This window comes from Littorina saxatilis, unplaced genomic scaffold (assembly GCF_037325665.1).
Source record: "Littorina saxatilis isolate snail1 unplaced genomic scaffold, US_GU_Lsax_2.0 scaffold_119, whole genome shotgun sequence".
Lineage (NCBI taxonomy): Eukaryota > Metazoa > Mollusca > Gastropoda > Littorinimorpha > Littorinidae > Littorina > Littorina saxatilis.
Window position 1 is genome coordinate 185,525 of NW_027127891.1, and position 9,476 is coordinate 195,000.

The 9,476-nt window shown below is 40.8% G+C and overlaps 2 long non-coding RNA genes across 2 annotated transcripts in view; one reads left to right on the forward strand and one right to left on the reverse strand.

Moving 5' to 3' along the window:
* LOC138956242 (uncharacterized) overlaps nt 1-9,476 on the reverse strand; it is a 173,472-nt gene that overhangs the window by 120,959 nt on the left and 43,037 nt on the right. The gene's annotated exons all lie outside the window — the stretch shown is intronic.
* LOC138956247 (uncharacterized) overlaps nt 6,723-9,476 on the forward strand; it is a 22,849-nt gene continuing 20,095 nt past the window's right edge. Inside the window, exons 1-2 of the long non-coding RNA XR_011452562.1 lie at nt 6,723-7,049; nt 8,217-8,369. This is a non-coding gene — a long non-coding RNA (uncharacterized lncRNA). The remainder of the gene's footprint in view (nt 7,050-8,216; nt 8,370-9,476) is intronic.

Sequence of the window (9,476 nt, forward strand, 5' to 3'; positions counted from 1 at the left end):
GGAGAAACCTGGAAGATGTGTGTTGGCATCTTCAGTGAAAGGTGTGTGTCAGCATCTTCAGCGAAAGGTGTGTGGTAGCATCTCTGTGTGTCGGCATCTTCAGCGAAAGGTGTGTGTTAGCATCTCTGTGAGTTGGCACCTGAATTCATTATTCTACGAGGATTCAACGAGACAAGTAAGTGAACTGGCGACATGCAGTGAGCCGTGATACGAACTCGTGAGTGTCTGTTGGTACCTTCTTGTGTGCGTTAATCTATATTTGAGAAAGTATTGTTATAATATGTATTTACATGCCTTGAGTGAAGCTGGAAGATTGTGCGAACTGTGTGTTGAAAAGTTGTTCGTATATATTGATGTATTTAAAGTGAAGACGTATGTTGTTTTGGTTGAGGAAATAATGAGCCTGCATCCTCCCAAGTTCTGTTTTTGAAGTGTTTGGTGTGAAAGGGTAGAGACAGTGCAAAAGGGCAGAACACGCATAATAAATTCACATGCAAACCACTTCGTGACAGTGGTGACCCCGATTTAGCCCTAAATAGGTTTTTGTTTCTAAGGATAGATTTTTGTTGTAGTTGCTTCCCTTCCCTTTCGAAAAAGTGAGAAATTGAGAAATTGAGAAAGAAGTGCCTTAGGGTAGCTAATTATACATACTTTGATACTTTGCGTGTTGTAGTGTTTGTTTATGTGTATGTTATTGGACACCCCCTCTCCAGCTCTAGGGGTCTACGTAGTTGTATAGTTCTTACGTAGAGAGGGCCTTAGTTTCTGTTTGCTTCCTTTTCTGTGTAGTTATTATCTATCTTTCTATCTAAATTCTAGCTCCCTTTCCTATAAGTTTTTTTTTAAAACTATTTTTCTTAGATTCTATCTTGGATTGATTGTTGTGTATGATTGTTGTCGTTGAGGTGCAGGCTTATTTTAAATAAAATAGTATAGGGTGTGCCATTTTTTTGTGTGTGTATAAATTCTGAAATTTTGTATTTTTTTTGTTTGGACTCTGGTTTTTTTTTAGTTGTGTGGCTTAAAAAGTGATTTTGTTTATTATTGTTATTGTTGTTCCTATTTGTAGTTGGATTAGTAATAGGGTGATTATCTCCCCTATACTACTGTTTGATATTTAGTTGTTGGTTTGGGGAAAGTTTTTTTGTTGTTTATTTTTTTTTGAAAATTTTTTTTGTTGGTTAGTAGTAATTTGTAAACATTTGTACTTGGACAAATTTTGGGTAAATTTTGTTATTGTGAACATTTAAATTTTGTTTTGGTTTTGCTCTGGCGATTGATTTTCCTTAAAGGATCTGACGCTGGTTAGTGGTGTGTGGAATTGAATTCTTCATTTAAAGTGTGTTATTTGGGTTTGAGAAACTTTGAAATTTCTAGTTAATTATTTGGTATTTTTTGTTGTTGATGATGTTCTAAAGTTGTTAGTTTAAGTTTGACATTGATTGACAAGTGTTTGAAGCTGCTATTGATTGTTTAATCTGATATTTTCCAAATTAAATTTTTTGTTGTTGACTCTATTAAGTTTATTGTTTATTTTTGAGACTGGTTGTGTAAATAGTTAAGTAGTAAACAATTTGAGGATTGTTTTTAAAAAGGCACAAGATTTCTGTTAGTTTAGTATTTTATGATACTCTTTTGTGTGTGTTTAGTATTGCGAGAAACTGGTGTATGATACAACTTTTTGATACTTAAAACAATTTTGTGAACTTGTGTTACTTGATCCATTGTATTACTTTGAGATTACTTTGATATTTTGATATTGTAAAGATGGCTGAGACTAGTGATACTGGTGGTAACACATATGCTGATTATATGGCATTGGGAGAGAAGCATGGGTTAAAGGCAGAAGCTTTGTTTAAGTTTGCCCAGGATCAGGTGGATAGAGAAGAGAGAAGTCAGGAAAGGGAAGCAAAGAAAGTAGCAGCTGAGGCTGAAGCGAAGAAAGTAGCAGTTGAGGCTGAGACAAAAAGATTAGAAGTTGAGGCCGAAGCAAAGAAAGTTGAGGCTGAGACAAAAAGATTAGAAACTGAGGCTGAGACAAAAAGATTAGAAACTGAGGCTGAGACAAAAAGATTAGAAGTAGAGGCTGAGACAAAAAGGTTACAAATTGAGGCAAATAGGGAATTAGATGCAAAGAGGCTAGAGGCAGATACTGAAGCGAGGAAAATGGATTTGGAGTTTAAGAAAGCAGAAGCGCAGCAAAGTACGGGTGGAAATGCAGGTGGGAGATCAGGACCCAGCATTAGGCCCCAGTACCCAAAACTCCCCATGTTCAAGGAAGATAAAGATGACATTGACAGTTTCTTGTTCAGATTTGAAACGCATGCAAAGGCGAACAAATGGAATGATTCAGAGTGGGCTACGTACTTATCAGCTTATCTGGAGGGTGGAGCGTTGTCTTTGTTTCATTCATTGTTTTCAACGGGTACTTTGTCGTATGAAGACTTGAAGAAAGAGTTATTGAAGAAGTTTCAGTGCACTCGAGAGGGATTTCGTGAGAAATTTCGCAGTACGAAGCCAGAGGCGGATGAAAGTTTTGGCACATATGTAACAAAGATGACGCATTTGTTCAACCGTTGGTTGAGGTTGTCGGATATAGAAACCTCATATGAAGCATTGTTTGATTTTGTGTTGTGTGAGCAGATCCTTAACAGTGTATGCACTGATTTGGCAGTCTTTTTGAAAGAACGTGACTGTAAAAATTCAAAAGACATGATTGCTAGCGCAGAGATGTACAAATCAGCCCATCCGAATAAATCTTTGGCCAGAAAGAGTCAAGTAAATCCCTTGGGGACTGGAAACGTAGCGTTCAATCAGAATCGTGGAACAGGACAGTTTTATAATCGAGGTCAAGGTGATAGTGGCAGAAGACAAGAGGGTATGAGCAGAAATACCAGGTTTCAAGGCAGAGGAGATGATCGTAGGCCGGGTAGAAGAGGATGGCAGCAAGGAAGTACTAGGGATACAGGTACTGAACAGCAGAATCAGGACACATGTTACAGATGTGGGCAGTTTGGCCATTACGCTAGAGAGTGTATTCGGGTAGCATATTCAGCGAAGTCGGTAGCGGATTGTCAGGACGCTGGAGTGTTGGTTAGCTCGGCGGCATTCGGGTCGTTGCCATTAGCGGAAGGTCTCGTTAATGGGAAGCAAGTTTCAGTACTGAGAGACACAGGAGCTAATGTAGCTGGGGTAAGGAAGTCGTTGGTCTTACCAAGCCAGTACATAAAGGGAGAGGTCCAAAAAGTGAAGGGTTTTAGTGGACGGATTGATTTGTATCCATTGGCGGAAGTGGTTGTCGATACCCCATATTTTCAGGGAAAGTTGAAATGTTGTGTGCTCACAGACCCAGTCGCTGACCTAGTGATAGGTAATCTTCGGGGTGTGGTACCCAGAGTAGATTTATTCCTTGGGAATACGCAGGGTGTTGGATTGTGTGCTGATGTAAGTCACAAGAAAATCACTGAAGACATGGTACTTGAGAAGGTCGTGTGTGGTACGAGTAGGGCAAAAGCCAAAAAGAAACTGGAGGATTTCCCGGTGCCATTGAAAAATGTGGTTACTCCTGATTTGTCGGTTAAAGAGGAGGATCTGAAAAGTTTGCTGAGAGAAGATGAGACATTGGAAGAGGTGTTGAGTGTGTCACGAGAGGATGAGAAGTATGCAGTTTGTGCAGAGAAAGTTGTTGATGTTGAGGAAGTAAGTAGTGGATATCGCGAAAGCATTCCACTGAGGTCTGACTGGGGCAGTCATGATGTTTTCCCAAGTAAATGTGAAGAGGCAAAGGTTGCAGTGTTACCTCTGACTGAGGAGAGGAAAACGTTGCCGTTACCTACATTGCCTAAGGGGAAGGAAGAGAAAATTGGAGATATTGTTGTTCATCCTGGTTTGACAGATAGTCAAAAGGATGATAGGGAACAGGTGTTTGGAAAGATGGTTGACATTTTCAAAACATGTGATGCGGTGGTGTCTTTAACGGCAAGAATTAGGATTCGAGGTTCATCCAATAGCATGAGACAGGAATACGTTGACAGACATGTTGTCCAGGTCATTCGTAGATCAGAGCATACCACAGGTTTATGGGATGTGTGGAAAAAGAAGGTTGTTTTGATCAAAAGAAAACTCAAGAATTTTCTTTTTTCCCCGGGAAGGGGGATGTCACAAAGATGTGAGTAGCATATTTGTGAGGTGAAACCACGTCGTGTTTTTAACCTCCCTAAATGTTGTACAGGCGAGGGTAGCTGACCGGACTGGCGTTATTCACGTGTTTCGGGTGTTGCACGTAAAACTGGCTTAGCTTGATATGAGTTGTGTTTGAGACACGTAGCTGGTCTGAGGTAAATAACGTCACAGCGTTTGAGATTTCCAACCGGGAAGGTTGTTCAGCGTGTGTCAAGACTTGTTCTGGGAACAAGTACTCTTTCAAGAGACGGGTCTCTTAAGGTAAATGATTTATTATGTTGTATATTATTGACGCTGGAATACATAGCTGGAGCGTAAAGGTTAGTGTGTATAAAGTGCACCCAATCTTAGTGTGAAGCGTTGAGAGAATTCTTGATGTAATTGTTTCACGGTTTTTTCATGGGGAATTTCTTGAACATAATTGCTACGCATTTATGTTATGTTTAAGACGGTCATGCTTTGTAAGGGGAGTGTTATTCATTGATTAAGTGTTAGTTTGGATATTGAATCTGTACGGAATGTGAACGTGGAATGAACGAGAATGTATGAGTGGTACATGAATGTTTGGAAGAAGAGATGGTTTTAGAGAATGTTGTATTAAGACTTGGTTAAATTCTTTAGGAGTTTCCATGAGGGATTTCCATGGCGTATAAGGGAGGGACCTTACACGAGAGAAGCGCTAGACGACGGTGGAAGCAAGGGACCACCTCGGCGCAGATGACTAGACGAGAGGAGTCTTCATCGATACCGGTCTTAGCTGACGACGGTTGTTTCCGCTACGGGCGGAAAGGTTTCTCGGGGAGAAACCTGGAAGATGTGTGTTGGCATCTTCAGTGAAAGGTGTGTGTCAGCATCTTCAGCGAAAGGTGTGTGGTAGCATCTCTGTGTGTCGGCATCTTCAGCGAAAGGTGTGTGTTAGCATCTCTGTGAGTTGGCACCTGAATTCATTATTCTACGAGGATTCAACGAGACAAGTAAGTGAACTGGCGACATGCAGTGAGCCGTGATACGAACTCGTGAGTGTCTGTTGGTACCTTCTTGTGTGCGTTAATCTATATTTGAGAAAGTATTGTTATAATATGTATTTACATGCCTTGAGTGAAGCTGGAAGATTGTGCGAACTGTGTGTTGAAAAGTTGTTCGTATATATTGATGTATTTAAAGTGAAGACGTATGTTGTTTTGGTTGAGGAAATAATGAGCCTGCATCCTCCCAAGTTCTGTTTTTGAAGTGTTTGGTGTGAAAGGGTAGAGACAGTGCAAAAGGGCAGAACACGCATAATAAATTCACATGCAAACCACTTCGTGACACCATAGTTCAGGGTCAAGGTCACTTCAAAATATGTATACAATCCAACTTTGAAGAGCTCCTGTGACCTTGACCTTGAAGCAAGGTAAACCAAACTGGTATCAAAAGATGGGGCTTACTTTGCCCTATATATCATATATAGGTGAGGTATTGAATCTCAAAAACTTCAGAGAAAATGGGAAAAATGTGAAAAATAGCTGTTTTTTAGGCAACATTTATGGCCCCTGCGACCTTGACCTTGAAGCAAGGTCAAGATGCTATGTATGTTTTTTGGGGCCTTGTCATCATACACCATCTTGCCAAATTTGGTACTGATAGACTGAATAGTGTCCAAGAAATATCCAACGTTAAAGTTTTCCGGACGGACGGACGGACGTCCGGACGGACGTCCGGACGGACGGACGGACGACTCGGGTGAGTACATAGACTCACTTTTGCTTCGCATGTGAGTCAAAAAACAACTCGTGTAAATCTGGTACGACACAGCAAGCCATGTAGTATTCTCTATATCTCTATACCTTCCTGTCACTGGAAGCAGCAACACTTGAAAGCATAAGTTCCCTTGACAAACGTCATTTATGATTGGCGTCATCTATGAATGACGTCACTGTCGAGACAAGTGCCGGTATCGGCAAACCTTGTCGCGGCAAAGGGCTAAACAGAGATCCGTAGTATCTCTGGGCTAAATAAAATAATGTGTATACGTTTTAGTAGCAACAAGGTAGCAAGAAAGTGGGAACTAAGCAGCGCAGCGAAAAACCAGTCATAAGCGCATCCGATCCGAAAAATCAAGCTATCATAAGCGCACAGGGGGGTATTTCATAAGAGCACCCGACCACAAATCAGCGACCTGCCTTGTGTTTTGGATAGTTATTCAATAGATACGCATTTTTTTGTAAAAAGAGCAACGTGAATAAGTAGCGCTACATTTCGGGTTTTGACAACTGTAATATGGTTGAAGGATAATTAGTATTTTAGGAGTTATTACATTTTTTCTGCAGACACTCACCTCGTGCCCCGCTCTTCGTATCATACGCTCATCCGCTAAAAGGGGTTATTCTAAGATCACCCAGCATATCATAAGCCCACCTCTGATTGAAGGGCCTGAGATGGATATGCTTAAGTTACTCGTCCGTACTGACTAAAATGTGACAAATAAAAAAAAAATAAAAAAAATAAAAAAATTAAAAGTAGGTCAACAAAAGGCCAACAATAACGTGTTTCAGGTTCACCCCGTGGAGAAGAACAAGTCGGTAAGGTGAACTTCATCAGAGATCCAGTGTCTGTCATGTTTGATGTTACCGCCTTCCCTGTACCTGTCACGGGCAATTTTACATTTGCGGGGCCATCGCCCATCAACGGTTGTACAAGAATGACCAACTCCAGTTATACAGGCATACAGCTGAGTGGTGGTTGTGTACAGAAAGGATCAGTCGTCTCTAAGTCTGAATGTACTGTTACAGTGTCCAACCTCACACCTTCAGCAGCAGGATTTTATCAAGTCATCATTGCAAATGAACACGGGAGTCGGAGATTTTGGTTTCATGTCGCATTTCAAGGTATGGTGTTACTGTTGTTGAAGTCTTCACAATCGTTCTTTCTTTCTTTATTTGGTGTTTTACGTCGTTTTCAACCACGAAGGTTATATCGCGACGGGGAAAGGGGGGAGATGGGATAGAGCCACTTGTTAATTGTTTCTTGTTCACAAAAGCACTAATCAAAAATTTGCTCCAGGGGCTTGCAACGTAGTACAATATATGACCTTACTGGGAGAATGCAAGTTTCTAGTACAAAAGACTTGACATTTCTTACATACTGCTTGACTAAAATCTTTACACAAAAATTTCTATATTATATACAAGAAACACTTAACAAGAGTAAAAAGAGAAACAGAATCCGTTAGTCGCCTCTTACGACATCAATCAATCAATCAATATGAGGCTTATATCGCGCGTATTCCGTGGGTACAGTTCTAAGCGCAGGGATTTATTTTATTTTTTATTTTTTTATGTTATGCAATTTATATCGCGCACATATTCAAGGCGCAGGGATTTATTTATGCCGTGTGAGATGGAATTTTTTTTTACACAATACATCACGCATTCACATCGGCCAGCAGATCGCAGCCATTTCGGCGCATATCCTACTTTTTACGGCCTATTATTCCAAGTCACACGGGTATTTTGGTGGACATTTTTATCTATGCCTATACAATTTTGCCAGGAAAGACCCTTTTTGTCAATCGTGGGATCTTTAACGTGCATACCCCAATGTAGTGTACACGAAGGGACCTCGGTTTTTCGTCTCATCCGAAAGACTAGCACTTGAACCCACCACCTAGGTTAGGAAAGGGGGGAGAAAATTGCTAACGCCCTGACCCAGGGTCGAACTCGCAACCTCTCGCTTCCGAGCGCAAATGCGTTACCACTCGGCCACCCAGTCACATGCTGGGGAGCATCGGGTAAATTCTTCCCCCTAACCCGCAGGGGGTTCACAATGTTGGTCTAATGGGGGGAGATAATCTTTGAAGTTTGACATTAGCTTTTGTTTCATTGACTTTTCTAACCTGGCATTCTTGTACAGTTTTCAGATTGTCTCAGTTTATATTCAGCGAATCTGTCGTCATTATAGCATCGGCGACGCGACTGTGACATCGTAACCAAAATAACAGCGTAAGTCTCACTGATCACACAGTAAAGTGCGCAATTTACTTTACTTTCAATTAGGTCAAGCCACGATCAATGGCCAAAACTCGGCTCAACCCTCGTCATATCTTGGTGTTGCCATCGGGCTGGCTGTTGTGCTGGCTGTAATGGTCATCGTTGCAGTCGCTGGTGTTGTATGGCTGTGGAGACGTCAGTGGTTTCTGCCTTGCACAGGTATTTGTCAATGCGATATCTTGCAATATATTCTTGTTGCTAACGTCCTCTTCGTTGTCGTTGTCGTTGTTGCTGTTGTTGTTGTTGTTGTTGTTGTTGTTGTTGAACCTGTTGTTGTTGTTGTTGTTGTTGTTGTTGATGATGGTTTCGACAGTAGTAATACTGTCAATTGTGTTCTACACTAGATGTTGAGGTTGAATGTGGTGAGGATTGTAAGGAACAAAGCAGATATTTTTTGTATTTCCTTATTTTACCAGCTCTTGGTTCCGGATTTCTGAGTTAAAGTAGTTTATTTTAGGAACATATTATGAAGTCGAGTGTCGTGGAGATTGAGTCACGATTATTTTATTCACATTTAATTTAGATGTTTATCGATTATCTTGTTTTGAATGTTCTGCAAATGCACCCAGGTATCTTTGTTTTTCTTGTGATTGCGAAGTGTACTGCGTTGTCACTTGCTTTGTTCGTTCTTCTTTCAATAGAAGCAATACCAAATCTAAAATTGAACAAAGTGAGCAATGGATGTAAGAAATTGCTGATGCAAACAAAAGGTACATATAAACAATAGCAAAGTTGTTATTGAGTGCTGTGATAAATGACGACTACTTAACTCATTGTCTCCCAGATACGAATAGATCCGTACCCACTCATATGGCTCTATAAGTTTTATGGAGTTCGAAAGGAAAGTTCTTTCACAATGGCGATACAGCGAACCTTTACGGGTGATGAAGTTGCTCAGCTTCTTATGAACTACGATAGCGACGAAGGAGATGAGCTGATCGAATACGAAGCTGATGTTGATGAAGACACTGAGACTGAAGACGGTATGGTACAAAGATAGATTGACCTGCTGCGGCACAGCTGGTCTAGGCTAAAATAAACTTGGTCAACATAGGCGGGGTACAAAGTGTTAAGTAGACACAGAATCAAGGTTTTTCCTTTGTCATTACTTTCAGATCACACGTTGCTTCGGAGTTCTCAGCCCAAAAGGTAACCGAGCTCTTTCACTTCATATTTAAATTTACAATTCGGTTGCCGTGTTTATGTATAGGGTACACACAAATGTACTGATATGATATGTTCTCATGAGAACAACTGGCCTTCGAG